This window comes from Primulina tabacum, chromosome 4 (genome assembly GCF_025594145.1).
Source record: "Primulina tabacum isolate GXHZ01 chromosome 4, ASM2559414v2, whole genome shotgun sequence".
Classification (NCBI taxonomy): domain Eukaryota; kingdom Viridiplantae; phylum Streptophyta; class Magnoliopsida; order Lamiales; family Gesneriaceae; genus Primulina; species Primulina tabacum.
The window spans coordinates 3,009,452-3,025,637 of record NC_134553.1 but is presented as its reverse complement, the minus strand read 5'-3'; the positions used below and the strand labels follow the sequence as shown (position 1 = coordinate 3,025,637).

The 16,186-nt window shown below is 37.1% G+C and overlaps 1 pseudogene; it reads left to right on the top strand.

Moving 5' to 3' along the window:
• Positions 1 to 4,012: 4,012 nt before the first annotated feature.
• Positions 4,013 to 15,013, top strand: LOC142541331 (protein REDUCED CHLOROPLAST COVERAGE 3-like; annotated as a pseudogene).
• Positions 15,014 to 16,186: the final 1,173 nt, after the last annotated feature.

Here is a 16,186-nt window from a genome sequence, read left to right as displayed (position 1 = left end):
AATTTATTAATAATAATATTATCAGTATTGATATTAATATTAATATTAATATTAACACTAATAATAATAGGTTTTGGTTTGAGAATATTCCCGATCCCGTCTTCATCTTGCTACGTTGATATTTTTGAATCGGAGATGGGGTAGGGGTGAAAAGTTGATCTCAATCCTCAAACCCAAAAAAACGAGGATCGAGACGGGTATAAGGTGAGGATGGAATTCGAGGACGAGAATGTGGATGACAAATCCACCCTGCTCGACCCCACCACATTGCCATCCTTACTTGGGACGGTATATATGTGTGAATTGTACGCATTTATCTTTTTAATTTTTTTTAAAAATAATTACAAATTTTATAAATTTTTACTCTAATTCTTAATTTTTTAGATCAAGTATTGTTTCAGATACTAGCGTATTATAAATACATGAATACAAATAAAATATAATATAGTAGGTATCATGTAAGATAGTCTCATATATCGACATGATCAATACCGAAATTTTAAAACAATATTTTGACATAAAAATAATATTTTTTTATTAATCGGGTCGGATATGAGATCCATCTCACAAAATTGACTTATGTGATTATCTCACCTGAGCTTTTGTGATATAGAATATATTTCTTGTGAGAAAGTCTCACCAGTTTTTATTTGTGAGACAATCAACCCTACTTATATTAACAATAAAAAGTAATATTTTTGACGTAAAAAAAATAAATTTTCAGGAGTAACTTAAATAAAATATTTATATTACAAAATCGACTCATGAGACCTGTTACATAAATTTTTTGTGCTCCAACAGATGCCACGGGCGGGACACAAAAAAATCAGCGGTCAATTTCCCAACCCCACCATTACTTAGTTCCGCCAAACACAATTTCTAGTCATTAATTAACTCTTGACATAAAATTTAAACTTTTATTTACAAAAATACGTAAAACCACTGGGTTCCAAATCCAATCCGATGCCTAACTAAATTACCACGGTGAGCAAGATGTCCATCCATCAGCCCGAGCCTCCTCTCCTTTAAATAGGGCCATCGCATTTCACATGTATCTTTTTTTTTTTGAATGAAATACATTTATAATAAGTAAAAAGTGTCAAGTACAAATACGCTGGACATCCCCAGGAGATAGAAATAGATCATAATTCAGCACCTAAATAAAAACCATTAACAGACAGGGATATAGTAAGCAGAAAATTAATGCTATAACATGACAATAGTACCATGAGGCACACATCTATATGTATGAATCTTAATCTTGAATCCAATAGCATCAAAGTCTATCCTCTCATTATCAAACATAACTCTGTTGCGCAAATTCCAGACATCATAGACAGTTGTCGCTAATGCTGTAACTCTCATTTTAGCCAACAAGGAGTTGCCTTTGTAGATGCCTCGGAATGCTCGTAGTATGGATGTGGGAGAAGCCATTGTTTTGTCCATGCACAGCCAATTACGCACATTGTCCCAAATAAGCTTCGAAACTTTGCATTGGAAGAAAATGTGTGTAACAGTCTCGTCAACCTCCGAAAACAGAACACATTTTCGATCTTGAAGGAAGCCCAATCTATCACGAGTCATAAGCTATGAGTGAGCAAGTAACCAAAGAACAAAACGGTGCTTAAGTAGAATGCAACTCTTATCCAATATAGGTTTCCATGGCCACTTCCCTTTAGCTTTAATAAAATAATCATAAGCTCTAGCAATACCCCCACTTTTACTAAACCAACCTTGAAGCCGAGCAATAGCAGCCTCCTCATTTCCATTAACTCGGATAAGTTCATCTCGGATGAGCAAGATGTTCTTGATCAAGGGCGAATCATCATGTTTAGAACTCCAACTCCACACCCCTCCAAAACAACTATAAATGTGATTAACCCATTTAATCCACAAGCTATCTTTCTTGGAGTGAATATTCCAAAAAGTTTTTGCTAGTATTGCACGATTCCAAGATCTCAAATCTTTCAAACCCAATCCCCCATCCGCAAGTGGTTTACATAATGATGACCAAGCAATAGGAGGGTGCTTAGTGGGCCAAACAAATTTGCGGCAAATTGACTGTATGGAGTTTATAATACATGGAGGAATCGGTAAAATGGATAACCAGAAGCATTCAACACCTTGTATGACAGATCGAATCAAGTCAATTTTCCCAGCATACGATAAGGAGTTACGAGGCCAAGAACTAACCTTTTTATTCACATTGTCCAAAAGATCGCTATAATCTGCGGCACAAAGTTTCTTCGCTGCAATAGGGATCCCTAAATATCTAAATGGCAGTGTCCCAACCGTGAACCCTGTGAATTCCAATATATCTTGCTTGGAATACTCATCTACGCTCGCCATGAAAATGCTTGATTTCAATGAATTCATTCGAAGTCCAGCCGTATTTCCAAAGAGATGTAGACATTGCATAATCATTGATACACTTGTTCGATCCCCATGCGAGAACAGAAGCAAATCATCCGCATAAGCCAAATGTGTAATTCTAAGATTCGCACATCGAGGATGAAATTTGAAATTCGGTGATCGAGACAAGCGTTTCAACATACGAGACAGTACTTCAAAACATAGTGTAAACAGTAATGGGGAGAGAGGATCACCTTGTCTGAGGCCACGCATCCCATAAAAGAGCCTGTGGTAATGTCCATTAATCACAATAGAGTACGATGTCGTTGTAACACACTCCATAATCCAATCAACAAATAAACATGGGAATTTCAGTGCTAAGAGAACCTCATGCAAAAACCCCCAATCAACTGTGTCGTAAGCTTTTTCCAAATTAACTTTGAGAATACATCTTGGTGATCCACGCTTACGAGCATATTTGCGCATCAAATCTTGTGCTAAGTGAATATTATCAACAATAGATCTCCCTTGAATAAAAGCTGCTTGAGCACCATCTACAAGTTCTCCCATACACCCGCATAACCTGTTGACAAGAATTTTAGAAATAATTTTATAAAATACCGTACAACAGAAATAGGGCGATAGTCTTTGACCGTGGCTGGATCAACTCTCTTCGGCACCAATGCAATGATTGAATGATTCCACTGTTTAAGAAGTTTTTTCGAGGAGAAAAATTCTAATACAGCTGCACACACATCCTCTTTAATGATGTTCCAAGAACTCTTGAAGAACTTAGCCCCAAACCCATCCGGTCCCGGTGCTTTGTCATCATCTATATCATTCAAGGCTAATTCAATCTCGGCGACTGTGACTGGTTTGGTGAGTCCATCCCAATCTCCCCTCATCGAGAATATCATGTTCAAAAGCTGTTCTTTCAATTTTTGATCCCAGTAGACCCTTAAAAAAATCAACAAAACATGCCGCGATATCCTCTTGTGCATTACAGTTTCTGCCATCGCTATTTAAAACTGCATTGATCGCATTCCGCTTACGGTTTCGCTTGATTAAATCGTGGAAGAATTTAGTGCATCGATCACCTTGCTTCAAGTAATTAATCATTGATTTCTGTGCTATGAAAATTCTCTCAGCTTCCAAGATGATTTCTGTGTGCCTCTTTAATTCAGCATATTCATGCGATCTGGTCCCATCTCTCAGTAAGCTAGTTTGCATAGTTTCCAGCTTGTTTTTCATTGCAGTAGCCCTTGCCGATATGCTGCTGAAAGAGTATCTGTTCATCGACTGTAGTGGCTTCTTGAGAGCCGAGAGTTTCTTTTTAAGCACGTATTGCGCTGTTCCATACCCAAAAAATCTCCATTTGTCCATAACTAATTTGTGGAAGTCATCATGCAGCGTCCACATATTGAAGAACTTGAAAGGTCTAGGCTGTTGTTTACCATGAAATAAAAAATATATATATATATATAACATGAAATAATATTGAGTTTAGTTTTATTCGAAATTCTTCACGTACGCCATGTTCTTTTTTATAAAACAAATTTAAACAAGTGTTGTCCTTATTCGAAGCTAATGGATCCGCATGCCTCCAAACAAAATGCCAATGCGGTTGGTTTTATACTAATTTTGTACGTTTGAAAAATCAATTAAGGGTATATCGACTGATAAAGTAATCGATGTGAAGAAGCTGTTGGCTTCTAATGTGGAGACATGCCACTTCACGAACTACTCTCTTTCTCATGAGGTAAGGCAATCAAGAATTGATTCAATTACCGAGGTTCTTCGTGGATTATTGGAATAATCAAATCCATGAAATCTAACTAAATAAAGTTTCCATTGAAAACGTGTGACAGGTGAAGGGACAGAAATTGAGTGACAAGGTAGAGATTGCTAACCTGAAGCCTTGTTTGCTGAAAATGGTTGAAGGTAGGCACAACTTTTTCACATACACGTACAGGTACAACACTAGTGAGCGGCGTGGGCTGTTGGTGGATTGAATAAAGGAATATTACTATTTTTCTTTTTCAAGTTTTTTTTGAACTTTATAAAAACTACAAGATTCTCCTACAAAAGTCATTTTTGTTTGACTTTTTGTTTTAATAAATTGATATCCAACAACTATAATTAATTGTAAACATAAATTCACAATGCATAAAATTTAAATTATTATATACATGGACATACCACATGCAAACAAACAATCATTTTGGTAATTCTGTAGGAAATTCCTTTTTTGGTGGATACAAGTTTTGTACCTGTTTGATTTTATGAAAGACGTATACTAAAAATTTGTTCCATCGTCAAATAATAGATTTTTTAAAAAATATCTGTCGGTAAATATAAATATTTTAACAATTATTAATTATTATTTTTAAAATAAACACAAAAACACGTATAAAAACGTCTTACGTTTCAATTTTGTGAGACGAATATTGACACAAATTCATTTATTATCAAAAATATTATTTTTCCGCATAAAATAAACATTTGTTTTACACGTAACTTTGTCATAAATAAATGGTGCCGTTCCGTTGAATAAGTTGGTGGAAGGCATCTCCGGGGAGAGCGGCAGATTCTAACAACGTTATTTCTTGCTTTTCGAAATGCGTTTTTTTCCTAAAAGATTAAAAAAAAGAAACTTCGGCGTATTAACGGAAATGCCACTGCGTACACAGAGGACTATAGGGAGGAGTCGTTGGTGGTTGCCCACGTGCGGAGGCTCCTGGACATCGTCGCGTGCACGACACGTTTCGCCAAGCATAAGCGTGGCGGGGGGGCGGACTCCCGTTCGAAGAAAAACAAAATCCAGCAGAGCGCCACCGATGGAGAACCAAGGTCACCGGAGAATCCTCCACCAGCGATATCGGATTTTTACGGGATGGCGGCGATTCATCCAACTCCGAGGCTCTCGGATTTCTACGAGTTCTTCTCTTTCTCTGACCTCACCCCTCCAATTCTACGTGCGTTTATTTATCTCTCCTTTTTCTGTCAAGGGATTACATATTTCTTTTCCATCTTCTTTGGTAAGTTAGCTTCTGATAAACGCAGATTCGAAAAGAACGGAAATTAAGGAAGGAGAAGCGCGGAAAGATGGCGATGACTTCGTAATGCAGGTTATTTTTTCTTCTTCACAGTTCAGAGAATTTAAGCAGTAAGTTGAGTTAAACTCATTACCGGTCCAAAAAGTTTTGATGCGGATTAGGCAACTGTCACACGATCATACCGAGCTAGTTTAGGATTTTAGCAGTAAATCGAGTTGAATTTGGGAGTAAAACAAATAATTTGATAGGGTTGACTGTCCTTTTGGGTAAAAAAATTATATTTTTAAAACTGTCCGCATGGAATTTTAAATTTTCTTTCTGAAATGAGCTTATGCGATCAGTCACAACTGAGTTTCTGTTGCAGAATCAATAATTATACAATGTGAATAATGTAGGTTAAGATATGCAATGGGAAGATTGTACAAGTGGTAGCATCTGTGAAAGGATTCTACACTGTGGGGAAACAACTTTTAAAGAGCCATTCCTTGGTGGATCTTCTGCAACAGCAAAGTCAAGCTTTTGCCAATGTGAGTTATCTTCGAGCTCAACCCCACTAACATTTTTGATAATGAGCCCGATCGAGTTGTGAAATGCTGCTTCTGAGAACTCAGCTGGCATGTGTATTGAGCAAGTCGAAATTCGGGAGCTAAAATTTTATTAAAAAATACGAAAATACCCTTCATATTTTGCAACGGTTGTTTTCAAAATAGGTAATTCATAAAAGAATGCAACCTCGTTTATTAAAAACATAATAAATAGTACTATCGTACTTGCAGGCTTATGCATCCTTGATGAAAGCATTTGTTGAACACAATAAGGTAAACTTGCATTTAGACAAAGCAACCGTTATCCAAATTGAAATTAAGCTTTTGAGAGATTTTTTTTAAAGAAGCTTTTAAGATAAATGAGCGGGCATGTGATGCTCTTTCCAGTTTGGCAACCTTCCATATGGATTCCGTGCGAATACCTGGCTCCTCCCTCCGTCTGTTGCTGGTTCAGCTTCAAACTTTGTTCCCTTGCCGGCAGAGGATGAGATTTTGGGAGGAAATGGTGGAGGCCATGGAAGATTTGGAGAGTACGATAGTAGACCATGGGCGACAGACTTCACAATATTGGCAAGCATGCCTTGCAAAACGGAAGAAGATAGGGTGATTCGAGATAGAAAGGCGTTTTTGATTCATAATCTTTTTCTTGATGTCTCCATCTTTAAAGCTGTTTCAGCTATACAGAAAGTGATCGATTCCACTGCAAAGCGCGTGATGAATTTTGGTCCTGGTTCAGTCGTGCATGAGGGTCACATTGGTGACCTTTCAATTATTGTCGAAAGAGATTATGCAGATGCAAGCTTGAAATCTGGATTCAAAATTTTAGGCAGTATTGCATCCAATGAAACTGTTAATGAAGTTTCTCGAAGAAATCTACTGAAAGGTGTAACTGCAGATGAAAGCGTAGTTATACATGTGAGTTGACTTTTACCTCTTACAACACAACTTTATTCACTAACCTACTTTGGTTGGGGGAGGAGTATTTGAATAGCTTGGCTGTACTCTAGACAAATAATTCCAGTTATCTCATGCATCATAATTCTGGTTTTTACATCTTCCAGAATATGTGGTCATGGTTGCTTTCACTGTTCCTTTTACTAAAAATTAGTATTGTTAGCCCGCGTATAATTTTTTTTACTTCATCATTTTAAAGGTCGTTAGCTTGGTTACGTTGGAATGTTCCATGGGGTGTATCATCCGGATTGTGAGTACATTCAGATAATCCATCATTCCATATGAAATAGTCAGATATTCTTCATGGAAATTATTTATCAACGCATAGCTTTAAAGAACTATCATACTTCTTTCTGATGCTTAATTTCTTTGCTCGCCTTAAACCAAAACACTGGCATTTCAGTTAAATGGTGGAATTATATTGTGTTCCTTGTCCACCAATGGGATTTAAACTTCTTCAGTAAGTTTTAAAAGAAATTCTGTATAACCCTCCTCCATAGTGTTTTGCAGGCCTATCATTAATCACTAGCATGCTTTAGGTATCCTAATTCTTCTTTTTGTGCTGCGTGCCAAATTCAAGCATTGTAATGTTGGACCAATTGTGTGATATGATATTGATAAGTGTGCTATAATTGGTAGGATACTGCTTCCTTGGGTGTAGTTGTTGTTAGGCAGTGCGGCTACACCGCAACTGTCAAGGTCGATGTAGATGTTAAAAAGGGTGGGAGTTGTATGCGAGATATTGAAATTGAGGACCAACCTGATGGTGGCAGCAATGCACTAAACATCAACAGGTTTTGTTACTTATCTTTGCGTGGTTGCGAATGTTAGTGAATCAGTCATCATATACAAAATAACTGATGCCTTGTTTTTTGACAGTTTAAGGGTAATGCTCAACGATCCCTGTTCTGAAGCATCCGTCGGAGGCCAAGCTCTTCAACCTGATTTAAGGGATGTTGAAAGTTCAAGATTTCTGGTCCGGAAAGTAATTAAAGAGGGTCTGAAAAAGTTAACGGTGCCAGCGATCTACACTTGGAGAGCAACATGGGGGAGACAAATACCTGTGATTCTGACAGTGTAGTGGACTTGTTGAAATATGTTCCTCAAGAGTCCTTTTTACGTTTGAAACAAAATGGGATTGACCTTGATACAAAGGTATTGTTTCATTATCTTATATCATTTACGTGGGCAAGAAATAGTATGTAATGGTTCCCTCTTGCTTCCCCAAAAGCCAAATACTGGGGTCCAAGGTACAAAGGGCAGAAGGCATGCAGAAAGGACAGGATGGCTGATATCTTTTGATGCATGTGCAAAGCCATGCTGTCAGTCCTCAATAAGACATGCTAATTTATCTCTAGAAAATTATTTTCCGTTTTCTTTCACAACAATTATAGTGAATTTTGAGTATGCTTGACATTGAGTCATTTGATTTGCTTTTTGACGAAATGAGACAATAACATTAGCCTGCATTTTGAGGGGCAAGGACTCATGATTTGAGTATTTGACCCCTCCCAATGTAATACTGGTGTAGTTTCTCACTTTCTCTCAGGTTAACTTGTTAGAATTTGTAAGAATTTCTGCACATTATCATTTCTAAACATAATTCAATTGCTTGTGTGCTAATAATTCATTGTTACAACATGCAGTCAGCGGATGAGCTGATAAATATGGCGCACACGTATTATGACGATATAGCTCTGCCCATGCTGGTAATTATTTCATTACTAGTTCAAATTGATAAGAGTTGGGAACACCGCCTTAGGTTTGAGACAAATGTCCTAGTAATTACCTTTTTTTTTTCAGGTGAAAGACTTCGCATCTCTTGAACTTTCTCCAGTCGATGGTCGCACACTGACTGACTTCATGCATTTTAGAGGGTTACAAATGCGCTCCTAAGGCCGCGTGGTGAGTGAATAATACCTCTGTCCGTGTGTGTTTGGGTGGGGGCTTCTTTAATCCTCTTGCTGTTTGTCTTTGGAATTAATTGTATTTCTTGAACCAGGTTGAACTTGCCGAGAAGCTTCCTCATATACAGTCTCTTTGTATACATGAGATGATTGCTCGAGCTTTTAAGCATGTAATTCGAGCTGTTATTGCTTCTGTTCAGAGTAAAGATACTCTGTCCACTGCCATTGCCTCAACCTTAAATTTCTTGCTTGCGCCTAACAACGTCGGGGATATTGGCCTCGGTGATCAAATTCTCAAATTGCAATGGCTGCGGATATATTTGGAGAAAAGATTTGGTTGGAGAATGAGAGATGAATTCCAACATTTGAGAAAGCTGTCGATTCTCAGGGGACTTTGTCACAAGGTAGTAACCGATAATTTATCTTATGTCCTAATTAGCTTATAAATATTTGTTGAATTTCTGTTCTTTAGATTGGATTAGAGTTGGTTCCGACTATGATTTAGAAAGCTTGATGCCATTCAAGAAATCTGATATCATCAGTATAGTGCCAGTCTGCAAGGTCCCAGCATACTGCTTCAACTTTGAATTTATTTTTAATACTTTCTATAACTAACTATCTGAATGATTGCTTCTTTTCTTTTATTTCATAACGTACAGCATGTAGGGTGCTCTTCTGCTGATGGGAGAACTCTACTTGAGTCATCCAAGATTGCTCTAGACAAGGGTAAGCTAGAAGACGCTGCTGACTGTGGGATGAGGGTACCAAAATTGTTGGTCATGTTATAAATGTTCTATAACATTTCATGTCCTCATAATTGAATCTGATTTTGACCTTGGAACTGAAGGCTCTGGCAAAGATGATTGCCGTTTGTGGTCCCTATCATCGTACAACTGCAGGTGCTTACAGTCTTCTAGCTGTTGTTCTATACCACACTGGAGATTTTAATCAGGTAAGACTATTTTTCAGCTTCACTCTGGTTATAAAGCTATGTATTTTGACTGAATACTGTATATATCTGCCTCGCCAAGGAAACAATACAAACTTTATGGATATACAAGTTGTATAGAAGGTTAGACAATGTAAGAGTGAATCAATGAAGAAAACAATCTTGCACAGTGACTGTGATTCTGCATGTGGACATTATTGAAATTTTAATTCTTGCTAACGAGATATATGTTATTGTGTTAAGTTCCCCAGAATAAATTGATTGAAACAAATGTCACGCTATGATATATATATACACACACACACACACGGGATAAGTTTATTTATTATTGAATTAATATTTGGTTTATTTGTAGCATGTTTATAAGCACGTTGTCAACTTGATAGGAAGCTTTTATTATTAAATGGGTTGGTTTTATGAGCAGACTAACGAGTAACACTAAGTGCCAACTCCTCATCCTATTCCTAAATGGTGTGGATGCCCAAGCCCCCGTAGGGTTGGGCCTGGTTGCTGTGGCAACTGTTAAACAACTACTACTACCCGTGTGTTTGGTCTAGTAAGGTATGGGCCTATGGGTCAGGTTCATTGCAGCAAACTGACAAATAAAGTACTCAGGGTCTGCTTGGTGAAGCTAATTGGATGGGTATCCCCTAGATATGGAACCAACTAGCCACTCTTCTATATGTAAATGTGCCACCTTCTAAAACCACATCTGCTTGGTGAAGCGAAGCAGACAGGTATCACCAAGATATCAACCAATGAGCCACTCTTCTATATGTAGATATGCTACCTTCAAAAACCAAGTATCAGTTAAACAATAAATAAACTTAGCCCAGTTAATATAATAAACATAATCTATCCAATGTAATATAGTTATCTCAGAATTTATTTTTAATTATCATAATGGGGCATTTGCAGTTCTAAAGTTTAGAAATGTGGAATCTGGAACCTAGAAAGTACAAATTTGGGAACGAAAAACTGGTCCTATCTTTATCTTTGGATTACTTTGCCCCATACTTCCCAGTCTTCTAAGAGTTAATTTGAAAATCTGAAGTTTTAGTTGTAATGGATATACTGTAGTTGAAAGATTATTAATGCCATGGAGCGTATGTTAAGATTTATTGCTTCGTTAAACAAAAAAGATGCTGGTTTCCTTTAGAAAGCTGATTTCACGACATATAGGAGATTTGCCTAGTTAATTTTGTCTGCCACGGTCTTATCCAGGCTACTATATATCAGCAAAAGGCATTAGATATCAATGAGAGGGAGCTGGGGCTTGATCATCCAGACACGATGAAAAGCTATGGCGATCTATCTGTGTTTTACTATCGTCTCCAACACATCGAATTGGCTTTAAAGTAAGTTTAGTAGATTCTTTGTATTATGGAAGCATCTTATCATTGATTCACAGGCCTGTTTTCCTTTATGTCACGAATCCGAAATTTGTTCAAGGTTTATCCTTGATAGAAGTATATTATCAATCATGTGAGGCTCCTCGCTGAGTCAGATTTTATTTAAGGTTTTGATGTTATCTTCGATTTTTTCTATCAATTTATGACTTGTGAATGTGATTCTGTGGGTATGCGTTATACCTATTTAGATTTTCTCGCCATTGAAAAGTTTGCTACTTTTTTGTTGTTTTTTTCCAGTAACCCGCTTTTTTCTATTTTTTGTTCCTTCTGTGTGGCCCAAATATTTCTCCTCTCTTTCCTGGTTCTTAAACTCACCCACCATAATTGTTATAAAATTGGGCAGATATGTCAATCGTGCTATGTACCTTCTTCATTTTACGTGTGGTCTGTCTCACCCAAACACTGCAGCTACTTACATCAACATTGCTATGATGGAAGAGGGTATCGGAAACGTTCATGTTGCTCTCAGATATTTACATGAAGCCCTTAAGTGCAACCAGAGATTATTAGGAGCGGATCACATACAGGTCTGTACTCCGGTGTCACTTTATCACTTGACACATACACAACTCCATCAATTTATTGCTCATACTGGCACAAATACACACATTTCATTGGATCTCCTTGACTGCGCTGAACAAGTTACAACAATGAGACAGCTTTAAATGCGGGGTATATCATACCCATGAATTACCAAAAAATTATAAAATCTATGACCAATATGACACTTTATGTGACAGACTGCTGCCAGCTATCACGCCATAGCAATAGCACTTTCTTTGATGGAAGCCTACTCACTCAGCGTGCAACATGAACAAACTACATTACAAATTCTTCTGGCTAAGCTTGGAGCAGAGGATCTTCGAACTCAGGTTCACTTAATCTTTGCTTTTGTTTTTTACCGCTATAATAAATTGCTACGTCTAAGAATTTAGCTGTTCTACTGATACCACCATGATATAAGATAATCATTGTTTTGATACGTCTTGTGGTGTACCCACGTTTCATCTGCTCCCATGCTTACTGACTGCTGAAGACTTCTAGTTGAAACTACTTTTCTACTGCAGTTCTCCAGTACAAGAATTCTTACGATCATATTTTACGTGTGCATTTAGATTATGATGAAAATTAATGTTTGCAAAACAAACTCTCAAATGCATGAATATACCATTACTAGCTGCGCCCTCCAAAAGGTTCATATCAAGACATAATAAATCTCTTTAAGTGAACATTAGAAAAGTCGAGAACTGATGAACCAAGCACCTTCAGGATGCCGCTGCATGGCTTGAATATTTTGAATCAAAAGCCTTGGAGCAGCAAGAAGCAGCCCGGAATGGAACACCTAAACCTGATGCTTCCATTGCCAGCAAAGGTCATCTAAGGTAATGATCTAATACTATGGAAACCTTCTATCTTCATCCCATCCAACCATAGCCTTAGTCCTTCTTGTGTAGTGTGTCAGATCTCCTTGATTATATAAATCCTGATCAGCAGTCAAAGGCTGCAGATACTCAGAGGAAACGACAATCAAAAGTATTTTTTCATTTGAAAAAGGACTAGTTGATAAACAATTTTTTTGCATTTTTATATCTAATGTCTAGTTCATTGCAATAAATGATTAATTTTTTACTAAAGATATTAAATACCACCAGGGAGTTGCTAAATCATGTTTGCTATTACAAAATTGTTTTGAGGTTTACGATACTTGATGCCAGATATTTTTTATATCAACTTGCAGCATTTTGAGAGGTCATATTGGGAGGATGCATTTATTTTTTCTTCTGAACTACATATTTCCCTTCTTTTGTTTTATGATCTCACAGTTTACTCCAGTTCGTGATAAATCAAATGAAGAGCAGTTAGGAGGAAAAAACGAAAATGCCCCTGAAGTGGAAGTACAGAAATTAGTACCACAGTTGAGGAAAGTATCACTTTAGATATCAAACTCTCCCAAGAATTATCCAAGTCCATTGAAAGCACAGCAAGTGACGATCCATTGTCAAAAGAAACCCAAGAAGCAAACTCGGATGAAGGATGGCAGGAAGCTAGCACAAAAAGTCGGTCAGGAAACAGTGCTCTTAAAAAGCTTACCAGAAAGCGTCCAGACCTTGACAAGATAAATTCTGTATACTCAAACTTTAAGGACAGCAGGTATAGAAATGATGCTGTATCTCAAGGGCATCAGGCAACATTCAAGGCAAGTTTTGCTGAAGTGTTTCCATTGAAGCAAAGCAGCACTGCCAGCTTAAATAAAATTGATGATTCAAGTAGAGTGCCTCCAAAGAGCTCGAAGAGCAAAATTTATCCTACATCAACGTCTAAAGATTCTCCTGTCCCTGCCACTCTGCCTGCATTGGCTTTAAAATCTTTGTCTTACAAAGAAGTAGCAGCAGCTGCACCAGGTACGGTTATAAAGCCTTTTCTGGAGAGAGTAGAAGAATCGCGTGAGGAAAATACTGACGATCGGATGTGCATTAGTCCAAAAGAGGGACAACAGCAGGAAAGGGGTAAGGAAGTTTCTTTAGATGGCTCATGTGAGTCACTATCAGATGATGAAGGCACAAAAGGGGACAACCAAGATGAAGTCTTTGAAAATGAATCCTCTTTGGAAAATTCCTCCTCGGGTACTGAAGACAGTTCACGTTCTAGTAACCAGGAGAAATCTGCAGAGACAAACGAAAGGAAACTTTCTGCTGCTGCTCAGCCCTTCAGTCCAGGTCCCTACCCTTCGCCTAAAGCTGGACCAAGTATCTACGAGGTTTCCGCGAGCCAAGTCATGCGCACAGAGCTCCAGGGATTCCCATCAGTAGCTGTAAGAGTTCCTTCCGGACCTAGGTTACCTATCTATTACAGAGCAGGTCATACTTTCCGAATAAGGTATGGTTTCTCAAATTTCCAAATCCCCGTTGTAAGGAAAAATGGTTTCGCTTCTTCCAAGACCATGAACCCGCATGCACCTGAATATGTTCCTCAAAAAGCATTGCCAACGAACGCAGTTGTAGAAGCTTCAAGCCTGTCTATTGATTCTAATGCCATGGTTCCACCACTTTCAAATAGGGAGGAGCTTGACCAAAATATTACATCTAATATTAGTCTAGAAACATCTAAGAAAAGTAGTTTTGACGCAGATAAAGAAGAGCTAGCAAGGCAGATACTTTTTAGCTTCATAGTGAAATCAGCACAGAATTCTTCAGACCCTCCAAACGCCACTCCAGTGAGCAGCAAGAAGTATGATACATCAACCTCTCCTGCCGAAGCAATTTCAAATGACGGTGCAATTATAAAGATATTTTATGGAAACGAGAGAAACAAAGAATCTATGTGTGATAACAATAACCAAAGGCTCCGAATGAAGAATGTGAAGAAGAATAGCAGTAGAGATGGGGAAGGATTTGTTCTAGTCACAAAGCGGAGAAGAAACCGCCAGCAGTTGACAAACGATGCGAATGACTTGTACAATCAACAGTCAATATGTGCATCGGCACGTTGAGTGGGAGGATTCACAAGACGTGTCTGTCTCTTAACATTACAGGTCAAGCCGAGGAAATGCTCTGAGAACAGGAGTCATAAATTCTCCTTACAAAATCAATCGAAACAACTCTGATCTTCTATTCCAGTTGGTGTTTCATCTACTACTCCATAAAAGAGAGACATAAAAACTGATCTAGTGGATGTGTATCATCCATCAACATGCATAAAGGATCAGAAGTTCTAGATTCCAGTTGAAATTGTGGTAGAATGTTTGATTAGTATGGTTGAAGTGTGCTGGTATCTTTACCAGGAGGTTTTGTTTGAATAATGTGCCAATTTCCTTAATTCTCTCTCTTTTGTGGTTCAATTTTATCATTTATGTTTTCTTGATTTGATGAAAAACTTCATCAGAATCACTAGTAAACATTTGTAAGGTCCTATCAATTCCCATTTGATTTTCCAGCTTCGACATCAATGATTTTGAAATACCTCGAAAAAAACACTCTTATTGAGAGAAAAATGAAGGAAAGACCGGAATACACACGCTTGAATAAGATGGAATAAAAATATTACAAGATTTCATGATTATTCAAGATTAAAATATTTTGAACATTGGATATAATTCTCTAATTCAAATGTCCCGTCTCTGTTTATAAAAGAAATATATATGCTCGAAGGAGATGGATTATAAAAGAGTTTGATCAATTTTGTTACAGGTTAAATTAGTTTAAGAAACAACATCACAATTCCAAAATCATCATCAAATTTAATTATTTAATAAATCCAAATTTCAATTATGGACATACAAATTATATATACACATACAAATTAAAGCGAAACTAGAATGGGGAATGATTTCGACTTAAAATTTGCTGTATGAAAGGACAAGTTTAACCAACTTTAAATTGAGGCACCCAATTCTCCTACCTTGGCCAAGGACTCTTTACTTGATAATAATCCACACTGATTATTAAAAAAAAAAAACATTGCTTTAGAATCTTCCTACAATAATAGCTTTGCACAATAATTAGATGTACTTTTTATAGTGTAAATCAAACAAAGTGGGCAGCGTAGCGAATACCAAATCAATCTGCGCAAGAAATGTGAATCGACCTTAAAACTAATTCATTAACAAAATCATTTCTGTCGGTTCAATTTTTGTAAGTATAATCAGTTCAACTAATTAATTAATACAAACGAAATTTATTTATTTTATTTCATTTGTCATAATTCCAACAAGAATCAATCGACAGAGTCATCGATTTATTTCTACTAGCTAGCTACTGGTTGAGTTGAAAACATAATAAAATAGCAAAAAAATTAAATTTAAATCATTTTATAATTCATTTTCAGAATTGGCAAAAACTTATGTGAGACGGTCTCACGGGTCGTATTTTGTGATACGAGTCTCTATTTGGGTCATCTATGAAAAAATATTACTATTCTTGTTAAGAGTATTACTTTTTATTGTGCATATCGATAGAGTTGACCCGATTCACGTATAAAGATTCGTGAGACTACTCTTGAGAAAATAATTATC